Genomic DNA, 24,536 nt, shown 5'->3' with positions numbered 1-24,536 from the left:
CCCCCGACCGCATCAAGCTGCAGCTGAGTACTCTGGCATGGCTTCTGTATTGGCATATCGTCTCTCGGACGAGAAAAGTACACGATATTCAATAATGTACACGCGAATACAGCCTCTGCACATGTCGACCAGTAGAAACAGCGCGAAACAGCTAGAAACATCGTGTCCAAGGACGGAATTCTTTCCGATCCAGCCAAGCTTCCTGCCACAGCCGTGTTCCCCAGACCTACGTCCATCAGAGAACTGCACAGTTTCGTAGGACTATGTCCCTAATTTCGACGCTTCATTCGAAACATTTCCACTATCATATCGCCGCTGACGAAGATCCTTGGCAGTAACGGGCCCCAAATTCGTGGTCGTCATAGTGCGAAGATCCGTTCGCAAAGATCCGTCGTTTGTTGACGTCTGCTCCCATACTACGCCACTATGACGGTACGACCCCTACAAAAGTAAACAAGGACGGCAGCGGTGTTGGCCTCGGCATCAGGGTTGCCGTTGGGTGGACTTGAAAAGGAGCCAGAATCCAAGCAAAAAGTAGCCAAAGTAGCCACGCCATTTAACACTTTCGCCAAATTTGTAGCCACATAAAAAAGAAATGCTATTATGAGCAGCGATTTTATTATTGTTCAATTAGTAATTTATATCATTTTTAATAAGCAAGACCATAGAAATAAGAGCACATTTTTTTCCTTTTGCTTGGCGTTCAAGCCAGAGATAAGCATCAAATAACTGAATAAATTAAAATAAATTCAGTGCACCTGCCTACAGTTTATATAGAATTGAGTTTTTGCCAGACATATCTGGCACTCCTTGCCCATAAGTGGCCCTTGTGCCAAAAAGATAACCTATTAATCATTATTAATCTTGTCAAATATAAAGTAATCTAGAAGAACTTGTTGGGATAACTGCGCTACCTGACACACACGTACAAAACAGACATACACACTGCGCCTGTGTGTGTGTCTGGTTTGTACGTGTGTGTCACGTAGCGCAGTTATCCCTTTTGTGCATAGAGTAATCTTGGAACATTCCAGCAAAGAAATCTGCAGGACATTAAACCAGGCCCGTAGCCAGGAGGGGGGGGGGGCGCCGCCCCCCCCCTTCGGAATATTACAGCGAAAGTTGTTATGATATCATTTCAGCGGCCGTTTTTGTCACCGTAGTTGTCCGCCGCCGCCGCCGCCACCGTCGGTGTCCGTAACCACTATCGTTCGAAATAAGAAAAAAAACGAAATAAGAAAAAATTTCAGGATGGAGTGAGGTTAGAACTTTGGCTCTCTGCGTGGGAGCCCAGTATTCAACCTCTGAGCCATGCCGGTGCTTTTTTTTTCTTTCATGGTATTTATTACAAATGTGCGTAATTAGCATGCATAGCGAACAAAATACTCAAGGCGGCCTCTACTATCGTACAAGCGTTACACAGAAGTCCTAAAAGGGTATGAAAGCTATACATTTCATGAAGAGGTGAATTCCACGAAAGATCGAAAAAGGGTGTATATTTGATGTTTCCGATTTTCCTGATAATTTTGTATGTTGTGCACATATGACTGCACAGCACGAAATCGCAGTTTGTTTTCAAATAAAAAATTTTTTCAACACAAGAAAATTCGACAAGTGTCGCCGGTTGACGACGACCATTTTACGAAGAGTGCGTCTTCGTAAATTCGCAATCATGCTGGCAGCCACTGAAGCTATATATTACAAATATCTTTCTTTTTGGCGGAAGTAGAAGTAAAGAGGAAATAGCTCTTATCATTTCATGGAATTCTGAGTAAATTATGTATTTTTAAAAATTCACGAAAAACGCTGCGTTTTTGAAAATCAGTCAAATTTGGGACGCTATGGCTACGTCTGTGAACATCTTAGCTTGTTCATATTTGCAGTATGAATAGGCCTTTATGTGAATAATGAACCTCTGCATTTGTATTTCTCTAATAATTTTCAAATTAGTAAATTTTCATGCTCGAAACACCAAAAAGAAAAAAGTGCTCCTCCATTAAAAAAAAATATAATAAAAAAAACCCAATCTCAATTTTGTTCAAAGTCCCCCAAAATGTTCTCAAAGGACTGCAGAATGATATTATGAAAAAACATGTTGCATCATTTTTATTACAACAAAATCAGAAAATGTCAAACATTGTGTTTCCAGAGCGTGGTGGCTACTGCGCAAAGGACATCTCTAGTAACAAGAAAATACAGTAACACGTCTTTTTTCTTTTCTGAGCTTCGCTAAACAACAGTAATGATCTATGGTCGGAAATTGGGAACTGTTTTGTAAAGAAAAAGACCGTTCCAATTAAATAAATTAAATACATTCGCGTGGTTTGCGACTTCACGCCAGTGTTAGACATCCCTCAGTCCACAGTAGGCACTTTCAGTTGTAGCCTCCTTTTCTTTCATCTATTTCAGTTGAGTATAATTCATATCTTGAGTGCTAAAGAACGCATTCCCTCCATGCGTCTCTTATGATGATGTGCTGTGCCAGAATTGAGAGATTGGTATAAAAGCCAAGGTCTCTTCATGAATGGAAATAAATTTCTGGAGAGCGGTCTCCAAGAGGTCTGGTTTTTGTTGGCCCAAATGTGTACGTTGTCAAACCTTATGTGATCAATGCAGAGTTTAAAAAGAATCGATTACGTGAAGATTGGTGGCAGCAGTTCTGGCCACGGACAAAATACGTTTTGTTTGCATTGCATCTGCTTTGTTTTGCATATCCTTCTTTCTTTTGAAGGAGTGCTGGCAGATCTGGTTGCCCTCTTGAATTGAGCGCGCATCCTGCTTCACGACCCTCCTCAAAAGAGTCTCGATCCGATATCTTCTACGTAACGAAAATTCTGCTGCAGCGGAATTTTCTTTTTGTGCACCATGAGGCAGTCCGTACAAAATCTCGGCCATGGCTATAACTTAATAGAACTTTTTGTTGGGCTAGTTGGTACATGCTTACTGAAAAACCAAAAAGACGCGTACCGTCAAGGAAAAAAGTAAGGACAGGACAGAAAGGGCGTCACTGGCAACTAACTTTATTCCCAGAACATCAGCATCATATATAACCACAGCGACCCTGCGCGCGCAGATCGCCTCACAAGCTCGTCAAAACCCGCGATAACAAGATTAACTAATCGAAAAATGAATCGATGAAACTAAATTCACCCCCACGCAGAGCAACAGATGTGTCACTAACACAGCATTCTTTCTTCTTTCTAATATAGTATGCTTCCATAATTTCACGCGCTAAGACATCGTTGCTCTTTCCAAGAACGGAAACACTGGCAAAACCAGGCTCACACTTGCAGGAACCACAATGCACAGGCAAATGTGCTGAAAGTTTATTTTTCACCGAAAGTTCGTGCTCCCTCATCCTGTCGTTTATGCACCGGCCCGTTTGGCCGATATATACCCTACCGCAACTAAGCGGGATCTCGTACACCACGCCAACCGAGCAGGCGACAAAAGCCCTTGCGTGCCTCTTCCCACACGGGGAGGGCCTCGGTGCAGAAGAAATGCGTGGGTACAGGCTAGCCAACTTGCGGGGCGCCGAGAACACCAAGGGTACCTTGTACCTGTTCGCCACATTCTTAAGGTTGTGAGCAACCTTGTGCACATATGGCATAACCATGGGCCTTTTTTCCATCGGCTGCCTATTTCTTCTCGATCCCTTCAGTTTCTGAAGGAGGGTTTCCGAGACTGCAACAACGACAGAACCAGGGTAGCCGGCTGAATACAGCCTCGTGACCTGATTATTGAAACTTTCCTGCATTAGATGAGGACAAGATTTCACCAGCGCTCCTTCCAGGCACATGGAAGCAACGGCCCTCTTGACAAGTTTCGAATGCGAGGCATCATAAGGAAGAAGTGCCTTGCGTGAACGTGGGCAATATGCCCAACATATGTGCGTCTCCGAGAAAGTGAGACTCAGGTCTAAAAATTGCAGCACACCACCAACAGGAAGCTCATGCGTGAATAAAAGACCCTTGGCGTGTTGTCTAAAAACAGCTAAAACCTCATCCACTGAGTTAGTGGTTGTCAAAGAAGGGTTAGCTTTAAAAATGATTAAAAACGATGCTGAAGTGAAGATTTTTAGGTATGTTGATGACTTTTTAATCATTTTTGAAGCTAACCCTTCTTTGGCAACCACTAACTCAGTGGATGAGGTTTTAGCTGTTTTTAGACAACACGCCAAGGGTCTTTTATTCACGCATGAGCTTCCTGTTGGTGGTGTGCTGCAATTTTTAGACCTGAGTCTCACTTTCTCGGAGACGCACATATGTTGGGCATATTGCCCACGTTCACGCAAGGCACTTCTTCCTTATGATGCCTCGCATTCGAAACTTTTCAAGAGGGCCGTTGCTTCCATGTGCCTGGAAGGAGCGCTGGGGAAATCTTGTCCTCATCTAATGCAGGAAAGTTTCAATAATCAGGTCACGAGGCTGTATTCAGCCGGCTACCCTGGTTCTGTCGTTGTTGCAGTCTCGGAAACCCTCCTTCAGAAACTGAAGGGATCGAGAAGAAATAGGCAGCCGATGGAAAAAAGGCCCATGGTTATGCCATATGTGCACAAGGTTGCTCACAACCTTAAGAATGTGGCGAACAGGTACAAGGTACCCTTGGTGTTCTCGGCGCCCCGCAAGTTGGCTAGCCTGTGCCCACGCATTTCTTCTGCACCGAGGCCCTCCCCGTGTGGGAAGAGGCACGCAAGGCCTTTTGTCGCCTGCTCGGTTGGCGTGGTGTACGAGATCCCGCTTAGTTGCGGTAGGGTATATATCGGCCAAACGGGCCGGTGCATAAACGACAGGATGAGGGAGCACGAACTTTCGGTGAAAAATAAACTTTCAGCACATTTGCCTGTGCATTGTGGTTTCTGCAAGTGTGAGCCTGGGTTTCCCAGTGTTTCCGTTCTTGGAAAGAGTAACGATGTCTTAGCGCGTGAAATTATGGAAGCATATTATATTAGAAAGAAGAAAGAATGCTGTGTTAGTGACACATCTGTTGCTCTGCGTGGGGGTGGATTTAGTTTCATCGATTCATTTTTCGATTAGTTAATCTTGTTATCGCGGGTTTTGACGAGCTTGTGAGGCGATCTGCGCGCGCAGGGTCGCTGTGGTTATATATGATGCTGATGTTCTGGGAATAAAGTTAGTTGCGAGTGACGCCCTTTCTGTCCTGTCCTTACTTTTTTCCTTGACGGTACGCGTCTTTTTGGTTTTTCAGTAAGCATGGCTATAACGCCTACCCATAGCCACCTTCAGAGCGTAGGATAGTGATCGCATCAAAGTGAAGCACAATTTGGATGCTTAACTTCTATCTCAGGTGGTGTTTGGCTGACTGGCACAGCCGTACTCGTTCCTGTCGTCTGCTCAGGCGGGCGTCCATCGCGCCGCCCTTTGCACTTGTCCGCCTAACGCATGCTACTCCGTTTACACGAGTGCTTGTAGCGCGGGCCACACGATCCGCACGGTGCGGATCCAGAGACCGGGCGGGAGAGCGACGAGCGGTGAAAAATATATCGTGTAACCAATGCAATCGACACCCCAGCTTTTTCTCGTGCATAGCGACAAAGCCTGGCAGACAATGTGTGGCTGCTGTGCTTAGGTTGCTCTGCGGTACTCGCCGTTCACCCCTGCCGCCATTTGCGATTTCTCACATTCTTACAATGCATGATCGACTCAGCTACACATATTTAGCCTTTAGCTTTGTTAGTTTTATATAGGCGCATTTACTAAAAAAAATTATCCAGAGGAATGAAAATGTCCGTGCTGCCCGTCGACGAGGAATGTAAGTGGTGTCGCAAATGCATTTAATTGGAACGATCTTTTTTTTCTTCACAAAACAGTTCCCACTTTCCAACAATAGATCATTACTGCTGTTTAGCGAAGCTCAGAGAAGAAAAAAAGACGTGTTACTGTATTTTCTTGTTACTAGAGATGTCCTTTACGCAGTGGCCATCACGCTCTGGAAACACAATGTTTGACATTTTCTGCTTTTGTTCTAACAAAAATGATGCAACATTTTTTTCATAATATCATTCTGCAGTCCTTTGAGAACATTTTGGGGGACTATGAACAAAATTGAGATTGGGGTTTTTTATTATAGATTTTTGAATGGAGGAGCACTTTTCTCTTTTTGGTGTTTCGAGCATAAAAATTTACTACTTTGAAAATTATTAGAGAAATACAAATGCAGAGGTTCATTATTCACATAAAGGCTTATTCATACTGCAAATATGAACAAGCTAAGATGTTCGCAGAAGTAGCCATAGCGTCCCAAATTTGACTGATTTTCAAAAACGCAGCGTTTTTCGTGAATTTTTAAAAATACATAATTTACTCAGAATTCCATGAAATGATAAGAGCTATTTCCTCTTTACTTCTACTTCCGCCAAAAAGAAAGATATTTGTAATATATAGCTTGAGTAGCTGCCAGCATGGTTCCGAAGTTACGAAAACGCATTCTTCGTAAAATGGTCGTCGTCAACCGGCGACACTTGTCGAATTTTGCTGTGTTGAAAAAAATTTTTATTTGAAAACGAACTGCGATTTCGTGCTGTGCAATCATATGTGCACAACATACAAAATTATCAGGAAAATCGGAAACATCAAATATACACCCTTTTTCGATCTTTCGTGGAATCGACCTAGAGTGGATACCAGTCCGGTTGAAATTCTAATTGTTGATAAAAGTCTTTTAGCTGAAGAGCCATTTGAATAAAATGCAACTCAAAATGCATTTTAGATGCGAAGTATCTTAAGGCGGAGCTGCAAATGCAGCTCCGCCTTAAGATACTTCGCATCTAAAAATTAAATCCTTTGAGCTCTTGCAGTAGAAGCACTTCACATTCACTCTGTGAGCCCCCACGCAGTCTTCATGAGCCCAGTCTTTGCACTCCACGCATTGAATCCAAACAGAACCCGTCGTTGTGTTGCTCCAAAACTCCTGAAAAGCATTCAGTGAATCTTCATGTCGTTTTCCTCCCAGGAAACTCTAGATGATATTCTCTTGTACGTCCTTACCATACTAAAAGGTTTATATCTAATGAGCGTAAAAAAATGGCTCACCCAATAAGACACCCTCTAAGGCAATTCAATGCATTTTTGTCGCGTTTTGCCCCTCTCACATGCCCGAATTAAAAAAAAATTGCCTTTAGAAATTAGAATGTCCAAGACTTGGAACATTCTCCGAAGTCTCCTAGACCCGCAAAGCACAAAGACTGCACAGAGGCATAATCTGCAACAAGTAGTACATAACTATGCAGGAACAGAGGAAGAGCTCTTCCACGAACTTCGGCAAAAGTATTTTACAGACACAACCACGGAACCACTTCCCGAGTACAAGGGGCAGGACAACGTTAAACTCGATGCTAGTATATCGGAGGCCGAGGTTAGATTCGAGCTCGCTCGACTAAACCCGAGGTCTGCGCCTGGGCCCGATGGAATAACTAACAAGACGCTCAGAAACTTGGACGACGAGTCCATTAAGGCCCTCACTGAGTACATGAATAAGTGTTGGGAGAGCCGAACCATTCCGATTCAATGGAAGACTGCCCAGGTTATTATGATTACGAAGCCAGGAAAGAAACCACAGTTGGATAACCTTAGACCAATTTCACTTACTTCATGCATAGGCAAACTCATGGAGCACGTCATCCTTACGCGTCTCACTAACCACATGGAGGAGAACGGACTCTTCCCACACACCATGATCGGCTTCAGACCAAAATTATCAACGCAAGACATTATGTCACAGCTTAAGCATCAGATACTAGACGACGGGACTCGATCTCTGGATTCTAAGGTTATCCTTGGCCTCGATCTCACTAAGGCCTTCGATACCATCACACATAGAGCCATCTTAGAGAATCTTCAGGGATTGGGGATAGGACAACGAACCTACGCGTATGTGAAAGATTTCCTCTCCAACCGTACAGCACGAATTGCAATCGGAGAGGCAAGGTCCGAAAAGATAGAATTCGGCAGTAGGGGGACGCCACAGGGTTCGGTGCTGTCTCCCCTTTTATTTAACGTGGCGATGATCAGCCTGCCCGCAGAACTCGACAAGATAGAGGGCCTCAGACATAGCGTGTACGCAGATGACATCACCCTCTGGGTGACGGGTGGGAGCGACAGCAAAATTGAAGAGATATTACAGGAGGCCGTTCACAGGGTAGAGAGATATGTTGAAGGTAAGGGGCTAAAATGCTCTCCTAAAAAATCGGAATTGCTCATTTATACACCCACATGTAGGGGACGAAAATGCCTGCAGGAAAGGCCAGACATTGCGATATTCGCTGGGGGAAATAAAATACCCACGGTAGCGAACCTAAGAGTCCTAGGTCTCCGTATATCTGAGAACGGTCACAATGGAGAAACTATAAGGATCTTAGAGAACAGCGTCTACCAAACAATCAGACTGATCAAAAGAATAGCCAACAAAAACTATGGTATGAAGGAGCACAACTTAGTTCGTTTAGTCCAAGCCTTTGTCGTCAGCCGCATTGTGTATGTCGTCCCATATCTTAAACTACACGCAGCCGAACAGAACAAAATAGAGTGCATCATTATGAAAGCATATAAACAGGCAATAGGACTACCAATAAATACGTCGAACGACAAATTCTCGGCGCTAGGACTACATAATACGCTCGCAGAGCTGATAGAGGCCCACACGGTGGCACAGTATGACCGGCTAACACAGAGCCCCACGGGCAGACATATTTTGGACACAATTGGGGTCACGTATGACGTACAACATGGGGTCAAAAAAGACATTCCGCGGGAAGTGAGGGGACATATTACAGTACCCCCATTACCTAGAAATATGCATCATGAGCATCACCAAGATAGAAGGAAAGAAAGGGCGAAAACACTGCGTAAAAAATTCAGCAACGATCGGGACGTGATCTATGTAGATGCAGCGGAATACGAGAATGGCCTAAACATGGCCATAGTAGCAACGAATATTCAAGGGGACTCCAAGGTCAGTGGCACTATGCGTACAGGAAAGGCAGAAGTGGCGGAGGAGGTGGCTATAGCAATAGCACTAGCCTCCACAGAAGCCCACGTCATAATCAGCGACTCCAAAACCGCTGTTAAAAATTATGCGAAGGGAAGGATCTCGCCGGAAGCGCTAAGAATTCTAGGTAACTTTCGCGCCGAGCGGCTTGTTCATATTATATGGGCGCCGGCTCACTCCTCCCTCCCCGGGAACGAAATCGCGCACGACCTGGCTCGAGAATTGGCAGGCCGAACACGTGCAGCGCGAAGGCCGGGGACGGAGAGAGACCGCATGGTTAGTTACGAGGAGATCACAAAACACTACAGGCTAGGGAGGGCTCGCTTTCCCCCTGCACACACCTCGCTAAGCAAGCAGCAGGCGACGGCCTGGCGCCTCTTACAGACGAATACGTTCCCGAGTCCGGTCGCGTATCACCACTACTACCCGGAGTTATACTCCGATATGTGTAGGTTTTGCAATCGAAGGGCGGACCTGAATCATATATTGTGGGCTTGCCTCAGAGTGCCAGGGCAAGACAGAACATACACTAACGGAGAGCAGTGGGAGACCGCACTGCTAAGCCCAGACCCAGAAGTGCAACTCCAAGTCCTTCGGCAAGCCGAGGGTGCCGCCATAGCTCAAGGACTCATGGCTGCCACCTAGGGAAGGGAGCCCATTCCTTAAATCTTGCCGTCTTAAATAAAAGTTATTTCCTCCTCCTTTGGCCCACGGCCCCAAATGAACTAAACTTTCGGTGGAATGTAGCTGTAGCCAGTAGTATAAAGTAACAACATAAATACTTACGTTCTTGTACTGACGCCGGAGTAGCGTCATGCACGGATCCGAAAATTTGGACGAGCAGAATTTCGCCCCTTTGTGGCGGCTCACGAACACACTGATATCAGCCGCGCAATTTTTCCCGCGCGAACGCTGTGAGCAATCATCAACTTTTACACAAAAAACGTCGAAAACTACCAGCACCTATTGCTGAAATAGAGAAACAAAGAAAATGTACTTTTTGCATTAGCTGTAGAGGGCAGCAAAGTCAAAATGTCGCGTTTTGCCCCGCGTCTCATTTTGCCCCGCCTTATTCTAGTGGGACATGTCGAGCCGCGGCGTATGCACTGCAGACCGTCGCGAACGAACACGAACCGCTGTTCCACGCACCTCCCACCATTTGGAGCATGTGTTGTTTGTATAGGACACCATAGTCGTCGCAAAATGGCACAAAAGCCTTTGTTCTGATCTGTCTGTGTCAATTTATGCACGGCTAAGCGCTCGACCAACAAATCTTATGGATAAAAAAATTGACCTGTGGCACGTCCGTGTAATGTTAGTTTATCATAACGCAGCGGTAATGAATGCTCGGCCGGCCGAACAACAAAACACTTGCACTGTGCACGGCAGCGGCTCGCACGCGAAGCTTGTTCAGAAAAAGAAAAACGTTTGCTAGAGATTAACATGCAAGCCCGACGCTCGTCTGCAGAACAGCACTAAACTGCAAACTCGCGGTGACAAAATAAACGAGCGATGCGAAGCAAAAGTGCATACCTCTTTGGGACATCGTGCAAGTTTGCCGACCGCCGTTGAATGCACCCCGCGGATGTAACGCTGGTTTAGTCCCACTGAGAGTTTCAGTCGGGCAAGGAACAATAAAATAAGCGAGCAATTAAAACACCACAAACCACTACAGTGCCGAGCTAATACATTCAACCTAAGCAAAAACCGCACGCGAAATCGGGGACACGGATGGCCCGATGCGTGTGCACTGATACGTACTTATCGTCTGGACTCGTCAACATATATTAAATAGGTATATTAATTAAATAAATATTCGTATTGCTTGCACAAAGGGACACAGTGAAAACGCTTCAATACTTAATTCAAGCGCCAGACAGAATGCCAAAAGGTCGTATGCCGCGCAGCCAGACAATAGGTAACATAGACCAGACGCGGCGAGTTTTCCTTCACTATGGCACGCCGCTGGTGACCGCCCCAATGTTGCCATAGAGGCACACACTGTTGCTAAGCTTTCTACAAGGGGTCTACAATACTGTGGAAGCTGCAGAATCGAAACGCATGCACGCTACCTCACCAAAAAATAGTATTTAAGTTTACTGATAATTTTGCCATTTGGCTTGCTGAAATAAGTACTACTTTATTTATTTTCAGACTCGAACAGTTGTGAGAAATTGTAGGTAAAATACAATTATTGTTCACTTAGCAAGAATGCCTTCCTTTTCTTTCCATGTCTTAGACGGCACCACCTTTTCAAAAAGCACGCCCGTCTTCCGAAGCAAACATGGCGTCCGTGACGTAGTGGGTCAGTGTGCGGCCGCAAACGCGCTTTACCTTTTGAATACAATATACTCGTAATATGACACAATAATGCAGACTGACCGATCGAACTGTTTCTCCCATTTACATTTTTCGTGTATATAATTTTCTAAGCACGTTAACGATGCCAGCGAGCAAAACCGAAATCAGCCGCAAGCTGCCGTACTACTTGCGGAGCAACCCGAATGTGCGGAAGCCCCGCCTCCGTAGCCTTCGCCCCACTGTCAAGATAAGTTGTCGCCGAGTGTAGAAAGATCATAACATGTCAATCAAACTAGTCACGTGACATTTTCCGCGAAAACCACGTGAAACTTGTTTATTGTTCGGACTTCACCAACACCGGAGAGGTGTCTAACCACACTTAGCCAGTCTAACCACACTTAGCAAAAACTTAGCAAAAAGTTAGCAAAAGCTTAGCATCTCTAGCAAAGCCTGCATTACTAGCAAAACTTACCTAGGTCGAACACTAGCTCCGCTGTTAGTTTCAGCCTTGTGTCACTACTGCAAGCTGCGCACTTTTTTCACAACGTTTCATTTCAAATATTTTGTATTTACTTATCCTGTTTATGTATTTATTTGGCCTTATTACTCTAATTACGTTTTGAATGTCTAAATATTTAGAATTTTTCCTCCCATCTTTCTTTTATGATTTGAATGTATCCATTTTCGTTAATCACCGGCTTCTAGGACAATCCCCCCCCGTAGTGGGCAGCCAACAGAAGTCAAACTAACGTGTGAAGCAAAAAAGACGACGCTGGCAAAGACAGAAACGTCCTCCGGGCCCTGTGCTAATTTCTAGGTGACACAGGGAGACTACCTTGCTAATTCATTGATCAGCATTATTTTTCCCCAAACAAAAATTAAAACCATTGTTTCATATTTAATCAGAATTATTTTCGCTTACCAAAAACGAAAAGAAAGTAAAAAATCATATGATAGAAATCATCCCTTTTAGGTCATTTAAAAATCCTATTTATTTATTCAATTTCTTTCATATCACTGAAATTACCGTATTCTATTTAAAAGAAACTAACTTTTCTTTTTTCCTGCTTTTCTTTTAATGTTTCCATTTACATTAACCACCTGCTTCTTGGCCAACCCCCATAGTGGGTACCAGGCAGCAGCAAAAGGAGTCGACGGAATTCGGAACGAGTAAGACTTCTTATTCATTGTAAATTTATTCTTGTGCGTTCTATGTTCTTTACTCATTTGATGGAATCCCACGCTCTATTAACTGGAATTATAGCAGGACTGGGTGGACGGCGATTGAGACAAGCGAAAAGATCCACACTTAATCTCGTATGGCGGGCGACAGTGTCGGGTACCATCGGCCTGGAGTCTTTCAACCTATCTAGCGCTTGTGAGCTTCTTAAACGGCCGCATGGGAAGGGAATGCGGGATCACAGCGGCGTGTTTCGCATCATCTTTATCAAGCATGCAAAAACAAAAACAGAAAAAGAAATAATAGAGGCAGTTCACATTAGGAAATCCGGTATGAAGTGTGTAAGTACGCCAAGTGTGTATCTAACTGATAAAGAGATGCAGGATTTGTATGCTCCCCCGCGATGCGTTTGAGGTGTTTATAGCATGTGCGCATGTATAAAAGCGGGCTTCATGTTTTTCACTAAACCAGTTGTAAGTCAGCGCCAGTCTATGTCGTTTATGTGTCTTCTCTTCTCTTCGTTTCATTGCGCTGCACATACTCAGGATATATCAAGACCTGTATGTAGTATGACGCTCACCGTCGGATCATGGGGGCCTAGGTTCGAAACCAGCCTCAACAAGGAAATTTATTTTATTTATTTATTTATGGCAATGGTTGTCTTACGTGACTGGCGAAGGAAGAACAGCTGTTTCCTCTAGTTAACGTAAAACTGGTTAGACGTAGTAGCGTAGATGGATGAAGGAAGCGGAGAAGCTTTTTTGATTAAGAAATGCTTCGTATTTTAATTCGGAATTTAGAAAACAGCCTGCGCACTTTAAATCGTCGACTTGGAGTCGACGTGAGGTATTTCACGTCGCATGTGACTGAATTTGCAGGTCTATAAAGATGGACATCCGTTACGCCATGGAGATACATTGGACGTAAGTTGGTTAAGCATAGCTCTTTAAGGAGGACAAATGTCGCCCATTTCCTCCGAAGTATCATATTAAACGAATTTATTAAGCTGCCTCATACGAGCATAAATTTTTAAAGTAAATAGAAAAAGCATTAGCGACGAAAAAGCGACTCTTTACGTCAGCTCACAAATATTCGTCCTTCCATGCAATTGCGATTGACCTTTTCGTTGGCAGCAGTGCATCCTCATAGCAATAATTCTAGGTGTACTGAACTCAAGAAATTTCGACATTTTAGACGGAGGTTCAGCGACACGCTGCAGGACAGGTACAGTCGGCTTGGGCTGATTTGACTTTGAAGGGATGGATCAAAATTGAACAAAATGTTAAAGAACCAATGCAATAAAAATTATCTACAGAGTCACTTGACAAGTATTTAATGCACCATATCATAAATATATCACGCACTCGCATTTTTCTATGTCGAAGACGTTAAATAATTTAACGTCTTCGTTTGCACGTTCACCTGACATCGTGTGCGCGTTGGATGGGCCCACCATAACAGCCCCGTAATGCTTACACTCGAATTATTTGGAGAAATATGTGCGAAACGCGAAACGCCCCACAAGAGCTTTCCGTACTTCACGATGTGTTAGCTGCTTCTGGGTTCCGCCACCTTTGGCCGATCGGTGATATGAATTAATGAACATAATCATCCCGTTACGTCAAGATGACGTAAGAAATGTTGTGATGGGTGGTGTCATGTCACGTCGCGGTTCGCTCAGAGGAGGTCATGCGGGTTTTCAGTTCGTGACTGGACGCGCAAAGGCGATGGGATGTCAAGCAGGTGTGCCAGATACAGCTCCAGTGTAAAGAAGCTTACTCATTAAGTTAAATGTCTAGCTTGGTAATTCGTATTTATAGAACCAGTCCTCAAGAACCACAATCGAGATGGTGGACAAATGATGTACCGCTGATTCATTATTGCGCGTTTGCTATAGTGCCTGCTGTTACGCGTGTAATTTCTGGAACACCGAGAACACGTGATGTGACTTTTTCTGCAGCTCAACTAGAAATGTAGCTTAGCCAATCGCTTTATTTCGCATTGGTAGATATTCTAAAAAGGAGCGTAGATTTGTCTAGCTTTGTGAGCTCTTTGGGATATTGGAAGCTTAAAAGTCAGTTTACTTGGATAATACAACAGCAAACTGTACAACTTTTATTCATAAATGCCGACTTTAATTTAGCGCGCCAACGCCTATGTGCGCCTATCACTCAAGAACTAATAGTCAAGCGTTGTTCGTCTCCTGAGGAATACTCCAACAAGTGCTGCTCGCACTTCGATTCGACGAAGGGACGTCTGTGCTGTAACGTCAATGCCGTTGTTATGTGAGACAGTGACATAGCCTTTTGACGACCATGTATTCAACGTGCCCGTTACGTCAGCTATGTTCACAAACGGGCCATCATTACCAGAAGACGTCGATTCACCGATAAAGGCTCGGCTCAAAATTTGGCATAGGCAGTTACTGGTTAACTGAAATCGCGTGAAATTGGTTGCCACAATGCGTCGGATCTGCTAGAATTTGCTCAGCCGTGTCTACACTGCCTTTTCTGTTTACTTTTTGTTGTCAGATTCAACGTCTTCGATGTCCTCGTGTTCACCGTGAAATTATGTAAGCATTGAGCTGTGTTGTGCATTTTGTTCGGCAAATGAATATGTTAATTGGCAGAGAATAGGTTTGCAAATAATTAACTAGCTCGACGTTAAAATTCTATAATGCATAGTTGCGATCAATTGACACTGATTTTTCAAGTGTACCAATTACAAGCTGTAAAACCCCGGGGGATAAATCATATTGAGTAAAGATTTTAGAACAATCAATAAACGAAAAATTAGCCCAGCTTCATTAACTTAACGCCACACAAGCTGATGAAATAACGAAGCGTTCTTTGTCTCGCTCATAAATCATCACTAATTAGACGAGCAGTCAAGAATTTCAAAGCCAGTGCATCGGTTTATACTAGCCAACCTGGTTAAGTGGTTTCTTTTTTTTTTGTAGCAATAGAGTGCTTTTCAAATTCATTTTCAGTACTCATTTTTTGTGCTTGTGTCACAACTAATGAAGGCAACGTTTAGCAACCATTGCAGTCTTTGAAAATATCACATTCTTCTTCGAGTTCTTCACCGTGTATGTCTGTCACAAGATGCTGGATCAGAACAACGACGCCATTGGCGTTCACGAGCCGATTCCCAGCGACGCTCCCGACGGTCGACTTTTTACAGCGAAAGCTGTTATGAGATCATTTCACCGGCCGGTTTTGGCGCCGTAGTTGTCCGCCGCTGCCGCCGCCGCCGCCGGTGTCCGTAACCAGTATCGCTCGAAATAAGAGAAAAAACGAAATAAGAAAAAATTCCAGGATGGAACGAGGTTCGAACCTAGGCCCTCTGCGTGGGAGCCCAGTATTCAACCTCTGAACCATACCGGTGCTTGAAACTGCTTTGTAAAAGGGTCCTATACAGGCTTCATGTCGGGAAGGAACCACATTAGCATATGCAATATAGCGTGGTAGAAGAGTAAAATAAGCACCAAGCGTCGCAGAACGCGAATTCTGTAACCAGGCGTCACACAATGCGAATTGCGCAACGAGTACGTTGTTGAATGCTTCCAACCCATTACAAAGGGCTCTGCCATAATTCTTCATCGTCATCAGGCACAGCATCAACAAGTGGGCATAATGCCTTACATGCGTTTAGCAGGTACCAACGCTCTCCGTAGAATGACGAAAAATGGCACAGTGCCTGCTGCCCTACTTCTCAAAAATTACAATGATTTATAGCGTAGTGGGTTCCTCGCAAGTGCACTTGTATTGGTTGCCAAGGAAGCCCATAAGCGCATGATCCATTTCCTCGGGGTCTCCTTAAAGTTCTTCGCCCCCCCCCCCCGCCCCTTCCGTCTCTCTCCCACGTCAACGTATGTTATACAGCATGACGGGAGAGGGAAATAGCGACCGGGTGTCACCCAATGTAAATTACATAACTGGTGGACCGTTTAAAGATTGCAAACCATTACAAAGGGCTGAGCCATAATTCTTCATCGTCATCAGTCGTCGCGTCAGAACAGTGCACATAATTCCTTACAGACGTGTAGCTGGTGCCTGGCTTCACCGAAGAATGACGAATAATGGCTCAGTAGGTGCTAAATCATCCAAATCAAAATGTCGGTATTCCCTACGCAATGAAACTAGGGTAATACCCGTGTAATACGCCGTTTCCAGAAAAGACCGCTTCTAAAAAGGAGATCGCTCTCTGTCGTGTGACAGCGCGCGGAACTCTTTTTCGGAAAATGTCTCCTTGCTTAAAAGACTTTTTAGTGTCCGTGTGACACGGGTATAATACCGAAGTTCAGAACAGTTTATGGCAGGCAGCATATAGGCTACCAGGTACCGCAAATATTTAATCGCCTAAGTCCCCTTGATTTTTGTGCTTTCTCAAAAAATCTATGACACTGTATATTATAGAGCATCGGAGTATGCATGATGTGTATCATTTTCGTGTCATACTGTTATGCTTTCTTTATTTTTTTACAATTGAATTATGCAATTCACTCTCGTTTCCTATGTTATTTTTTTACTGAAGTCACAGGAAATTTATTCTACAGATTCTTAATTATCTGTATTTAACTATTGTTTACTGCGCATATTTATTTTGTATTCCGGGCTACTTATCCGGATTAATTTTATTTAACTACATGTTCTTTTTTTTCTATTTCTTCATCTGTTATTCATCATGTGATCTGTATAGTGCTTATGTGACATTTAATTTGATATGAACATGTGTCATGTATTTCGTATTATCATTTGTACCACTGATGCTGAGTGCCAACAGGAGCGGGATTCCTTTGTCAGGCCTTTGTAGCCTTTTGCTCCTGCTCCTTGGTGCTGTAATGGAAGCAAAAATAAACTTCAAAACTTCAAACTTCCCAACTTCACAAAAATTGTGATTTATGGCGTAGTGCGTACCTTTCTAGTGTACTTGTATTGTAGCCCCAAGAGAGCTTAACGGGCTCTAGAAACGCTGCTCTTCCAGCTTTCGCTGTGACTGTGCTGCGGCTTCAGCGCAGGCCTGGCGTTTGTGTGGAGAGCCCTGATGTCCATTACGCAACACATGCACTTGGCACCTGCTCTTTCTCATCTCTACTCAGCTGCAGAATCGCTTGACACTTGCTCTCCTCCTCTCCCTAAATTATACTCTCTCCACACCGCGAGCCACGTTCGGGTGATTGTTCCGGGAAGACCTCGACCAAGAACAACTTCCCTGCGCTGTTAACGCTCTTAGATCGTAATAGAGGAAACGTATGTGCACATACGCGCTACCATCCGCGTAACTCCGATAGTTTCAGGAAGACTTCGAGAAGAATAGATTCCCTTCGGTGTAAATACTCCAACACCGTGGTAGTGGCAATTTCTGTGAGACATATGCGTTAGGTGCTGCGTTACGTCGATTGTTCCACGATAAACTCAACCAAGCACAGTTTCGCTGGAAAAAAAACACATGTTGCTGTCACCAGCTTGATTAATTGTAACTGATGAGAAGCTTTTGTTAAGTCGTTGCCAGAGTAAATGCTTTAAAAGTGAACGCTGCAAGTGTGCAATTTTTTGAACTATTTAATTTTCAATTGGTTCTATCATGTTATTTTTCGGGATTGACGCCTCACGTGGACATATCAATCGCCTGCAAAATTTAGGATTAGGAGTTGCGCAGCTGAATGCCTGTTCGGAGTGTAAACTAAGCCTAACTGAAAAACTGCTTGTAACGCGAATGGTGCACAGTCACGAGGGAAAAAAGGATTTTATGAAGTTTGTTTGGGGAAGAATTATGGTGGAAACTGCAAATCAGTAAAAGCGGGACCTATAATCAAATATATTATTCATTCAAGGCCACACTTCCCGCCTTGGTGAAGCATTTCCTAAATAATGTGACAATGAATCAACCGTTGATTGATAGATAGAAATCATGTATAGCCACTTTGTAAGTGAATCCTCCATACTGGCTGTCTGATGAGTGCACGGTACAGCTTTTTGTCAGAGTGCAGGTGGCGATATATAGGAGCATGGACGCTTAGAACCGTTCATGCACCGAATATTTTAAATTCATGTGCGCATTTAACTGTGCTATGCAGCTCTAATTTCATGGATACTCTTGCTGCCGTTATTGAGCATATTGTGCAATTGTGATATTGCCGTACAAGCTCGATAGCGGAGAGATCAATTAGGAAAAGCGCTGAAGTACGAAATCGTTGTCTCAGTAATTACGAACAAAGTCCAATCTTCTGACTTAGTTTCCCGTGACACTGTTTTCGCAGACCTGGTATATGAAGCCTACCATGCCCCGCAAAACACATTGGAGTCACTCGGCTTCTCTGGGCACGGACTCTTGCCCAACAGCTGTGCTGTTGGGATCTTGGGACAATACGGTCCCTTCTCCCGGAGGCACATCTTCCAACAGCTCAGCGTTATGGACTTGAGGGGGTGCCAAGAGGATGGAAGATTGTTTCTGCCTTCCTCGCCATATTGATCATCAAGGTGTGCTTGCCTTAAGTGAAGGGCATGCACGGTTCTGTAGGTCCAACGGCAGGATCCCATGCCAAAATTTCTTATGAAGAAAACAGAAGCCAGCCATGTGTATTCGTGTCAAGTATTTCTTTTATCGTCGTCATCGCTGACGTGTCTGATGTCATCACTGACATCACGGAAGGCAATAATTGTTTCGAAGGCAATAATTGTGCGTGGAAAATCAAATTATTTGTTTGTATCCTGGTCAGACAACAGACATGTGTGGCATTGTTTGCAAGCAGTATGCGGCTACTATGAAAACGTGGAATATGTCCCGTGTGATTCTTCTTCTTTGTCTCTTATAGGCAATTCTCAAAAGAAACAAATCTACCTTACTTCACAAAAAAATAGCACCATATTGTTCCCAAAAGCTCTAAACATTGTGCATAAGTTTTTTATGGTTAGCCCAGGTTTCGCATTTTTCGGGGCAGAGGAACAGCCATAAATATTGACTCACTAACGCCTAACCTATGTATAAGAAATCAGTAATATTTGGTCACATAAAGGTGTCTTCACAGTTAGAGTGGTGCAAAAAACTGTTGTAATAAATTAGACTCATCATCAACTCATCATCATCATCCGTGCTGCACCCAACGCGAGCGCTCGTCTTGTGCCACCACTTTACTATCTTATTTTTATTTTATTTTATTTTTTATTTTTACATACTGCAGCCTAATTTGGGCTATCGCAGCAGTGGGTTTTCTTTACATCGACACACAATAGAAATGCAGTGCAACACTGCAAGGTAAAGAGAGAAATAAAAGAGAACACTACAACTTTTAAGAAACAAAGCGCGAATCAACACATTCAGGTAAGAAATCTTCTAAAGGCAACAATCTAGTTGAACCAGGCAATACATTTCATTTTTGAGTAGTGCCCGGAAAGAAGCTGAATTTAAATAGGTTAGCACGTGGTTGGAAGCGTGTGAGGTTGAGTTTGTAGCTATTCCTTGTTGGTTTCAGTTTATCGGGAGACAGATATTCGTTAGGTAAAGTGTGGTGGTGAGTATTAACGAGAATATGCAGAAATTTTAGGCATTCGAGATCGCGTCGCTCGGATGGGGTTGTAGACCTAGCGTAGCAAGGTGAGATGAGGGTGAGGAATTCCAGTCGTAACAGCGGAAAATGAAACGGATGACTTTCTCTTGAACGTAGTCCAGTGTGTTAATGTCCAATACTTTATGAGGGTTCCATATGGGGCAGGCATATTCGAGGATCAGACGGATGAGTGATTTATACGTTAGCAATGTTGTTTCGCCTAGAGAATCTTTCAACGCACGATTTAGATAGCCCAGTTTCTTCAAGGCTTTATTACAAGTGTATTCGATATGTTTGGGCCAAGACATGTTGTGTGTGAAGATGAAGCCTAGGTACTTGCAATCGGACACACGTTTTAGAGAGCAGCCATTGAAAGAGCAATTCAACAGAAAAACAGAGGTGCGTTTACAGAAGGAAAGAGTGCCTGTCCTTAACAAAGTTTATATTCATTTGCCTTTTGTCGCACCATCTGCGAAATTGTGCAAAAGAATCATTAAGCAACTTGTGGTCATCATTCGAATTATTACACTATACAGTACACAGTCGTAGCGTATATGCGAATTTTTGGCGGACACAAAATTCGGCAAATCATTTATGAATAGAAAAATAAAAGTGGACCCAGGACTGATCCCTGGCGGACTCCGGATGACAGATTTACTACATACAAGTTTGAGTAATTGAAGCAAACATGCTGAAAACGGTTGTTTAAAAAGCTAGCTGTCCAGTCAACTAAGGAAACATTGTTAAGAATCGCGAAATTTATGTAAAAGTATTGAATGTGTAACAGCACCAAATACCTTTGAAAAGTCGATGAAAACTGCATCAATTTGGCATCCAGAGACAAGAGCGTGTGAAATGTCATGCGAGAATTCTACAAGCTGAGTTGTACTAAAACCTTGGTGAAAACCATGCTGAGCATCACTCAGAATGTTATTATTTTCAAGAAACCCCATGATATGCTTAAAGATTAGGTGCTTCAACAGTTTGCATGATTGAGACGTTAGTGAAATCTGGTGACAGTTTAATGGCGACTGCTTGCTGCCAACGCGGTTCTTTTAACAAACATTTTTTAACGTGCTTCTTTTAACACACTTCATGGTCTGAGGGGAGGATTCACGGGAGAACAGTCGTTGAAATGGCCAGACAACGTATGACTGTTTTTTAAACGTATTTTACATGCATGAACTACCCCATCTCTACCCTTCATATATTCCCTGATAATTACTGTTTTCTAAAACATTCTAGGGACGTTGTATATGTGGACAATCACTGCACCTGCATCTTCAATACCGCGGTTACTTCCTACCTATCTGGAATAAGACTATGCCGTAGAAGTAAATATTCACGCAGCCGCCACTTCCATAAGTGATACGGTACAAGCTGCCTGTAAACCCATGAAACCAGAAATGTTATGTGTCCTGGGGTCTTCCAGACTTTCAGGTGCAGACACGTACATAGCCTCCTCTGAGAATCGCAAATACTAGAAGTTGTCTGAAGCACAATTCTCATGGATGCCTTCCTTATGTTGAAGAAAAATTAGAGTGGACTAAATGTTCAGTCGAACTCTTGCGCTATTCATGTGCCGCAAGAGGCCAAGGAGTTTTGTAAAACCAGCTTCCAAATGTGTCACTAAACCTTATTTGTTGACTTCTTCTAGCAATCTGCGCGGCAGACGGGACACTAGGAAGGAACGAAACAGACAGACGAGCGCAGACTCACAACTGATCTTATTGTCAACCTAGTCAATCTAATAGTGTCCAGCAAAAGACAACGTGTCACATTACTTATTTGATTATTTGTTGCATGGTGTCGTCATAAGTAGACCCTTCGAGCAGTTTCATTCCAGCGCTGATAATGGTAGTATTTGCTTCTTATAATATTCGAAAAGCTTCTTGTGACGATGACATCCCAGTGACAAGATCATCGACATAGAAGTTATCCATGAGGCATGGAGCAGAACTTGCCGGCTGGATCGTTTTTCTAAAGGACTTCTTTCGACAGGTCCGGTCGATTCCACGAAAGATCAAAAAAGGGTGTATATTTGATGTTTCCGATTTTCCTGATAATTTTGTATGTTGTACACATATGACTGCGCAGCCCGAAATTGCAGTTCGTTTTCAAATAAAAAATGTTTTCAACACAGCAGAATTTGACAAGTGTCGCTGGTTGACGACGACCATTTTACGAAGAGTGCGTTTTCGTAACTTCGGAACCATGCTGGCAGCTACTCAAGCTATATATTGCAAATATCTTTCTTTTTAGCGGAAGTAGAAGTAAAGAGGCAACAGAATTCTGAGCAAATTATGCATTTTTAAAAATTCACGAAAAACGCTGCGTTTTTGAAAATCAGTCAAGTTTGGGACGCTATGGCTACTTCTGTGAACATATTGTTCACAGAAGTTGTTCATATTTGCAGTATGAATAGGCCTTTATGTGAATAATGAACCTCTGCATTTGTATTTCTCTAATAATTTTCAAAGTAGTAAATTTTCATGCTCGAAACACCAAAAAGAGAAAAGTGCTCCTCGATTAAAAAATCTATAATAAAAAAACCTCAATCTCAATTTTGTTCAAAGTACCCCAAAATGTTCTCAAATGACTGCATAATGATACTATGAAAAAACATGTTGCATCATTTTTATTAGAACCAAAGCAGAAAATGTCAAACATTGTGTTTCCAGAGCGTGGTGGCTACTGCGTAAAGGACATCTCTAGTAACAAGAAAATACAGTAACACGTCTTTTTTCTGCTTTGAGCTTCGCTAAACAACAGTAATGATCTATTGTCGGAAAGTGGGAACTGTTGCGTAAAGAAAAAAAGATCATGCTCACACCTGCTGCTCACAGGTGTGAGCAGCAGCACGCTTCAATTTATGTCCTTCGTATTGTATGGATCCTTCAAATGTCCACACAAACTTTGTGTTTTTGACATCCAGGCTTTGATTATGCTCGTGCGAGAAAACTTCCTTCAACAGAAATTTTCACATTTACTATAAAGCAAGTTTACGCTGACTTTGGTTTTTAGTCCTGGCATTTGAAACACAATGGCGAAGCGGCTTTTTTTTTATAGCGAGTTTTGTACAATCTCTCCGAGCCATGGAATCTCTCCGGAATCTCTCCGAGCCATGGCAACATCCTCTTGCGAACCAACTAATAGTGCGAAGAGGGAAAACCCAGCCCTCAGCGCGCGCCGCATTCCATTGGTTACGATGGAAGGCGGAATCGCGTGAAAGGTGCTTGACAAAGTTGAGTTGGTGACCTCGGACCCGGGGCCTCTTTCATTTGTTTGTCGTTACACTTAGTGCAGAAGTGCACCCATGCAAGAAAAGTGTAAGAAATTCTTATTACCGATAATTTTTAGAAGTACGGGCTGCTGAATTCCATTTTCAAACGTCAATATATTCACAAAATATTCAATAAAATAATTAGTACTGTGGCCTCTAAGATTAGCTCCGGCCGAGCGCCTCGCAACAGCGCGCGTCGCACAGCCATGTCGTCCAGCAAATGTAGAACAGCCAACGCACCGGCCGTTTTATTGCGATAGTAATTATATAGACACTCTCGGCTGATTTTTGCCGTCGCCACCACCGTCGCCGTCATGCCCCGAATATTTATATGTATGTATACATATAAAAAGGCACAAAGTAAAATAACGCGAAAGAAAAAATTCGGAAGCAACCGACGGATTTGAACCATCGACCCCTCGCTCCTCAGCCTGCTGCATTAGACAACTCAACCATGCCCAATGGATGCGCCGACAAAATATCATCTCCCTCTACGGGCAATCATGGTGGGATGCGAAAGCATCGCGGGGGGTGTGCATCGAGTTTTCGTTTCTCTTATGTGACTTATGAGACGGTAGTTGTCGAGCCGTTTGAATTACCGCTTGCCGACGCTGACGTTTACGTTCGGATTCCCGAGCCTTCCTCTGCTCCGCGGCGATGGTGCTGCCTCTGCAACTAGCGCCGACGTTGACGTTGTTCATGGCGTTTCGCACACGGTTGCACAGAGAGAGAAGGACGGAAGCACAGCGAACGCGCGCTTTCGCAGCCTCGCAACTTCGACATTCGCTTGCCGACATTGCTGTTTACGTTCAGCTTCGCGAGCGTCCATAGCGCCGTTGTGAAGGAAAGTGCAACGCTTCCCGGCGTTGCCGTTTACTTTGAGCTTCGCGAGCGTCCATAGCGCCGTTGTCAAGGAGAGTGCAACGCTTTCTGGCGTTGCCGTTTACGTTCAGCTTCGCGAGCGTCCATAGCGCCGTTGCGAAGGAGAGTGCAACGGGAGCGAGCGCGCCGCATTATATACGAGCGCACAGCTGTGGCGGAGCGAGAGAAACGGGAGAGGAGAAACGAAGAGGAGGCAGCGCTCACGCCACCTCCACTGACCTCCTCGTGCTCACGCAAGGAGAGGGGAAGAGCTGGCGCATGCGCAGTATGGGTGTGGACGCCGCAGAACGGACACTGCCCAGAGCATAAGATGCTTTCGGATCTAATAACGACGA

Source organism: Rhipicephalus sanguineus, chromosome 8 (assembly GCF_013339695.2).
Source record: "Rhipicephalus sanguineus isolate Rsan-2018 chromosome 8, BIME_Rsan_1.4, whole genome shotgun sequence".
Lineage (NCBI taxonomy): Eukaryota > Metazoa > Arthropoda > Arachnida > Ixodida > Ixodidae > Rhipicephalus > Rhipicephalus sanguineus.
The sequence above is the reverse complement of the archived record's forward strand: the minus strand, read 5'-3'. Positions refer to the sequence as shown.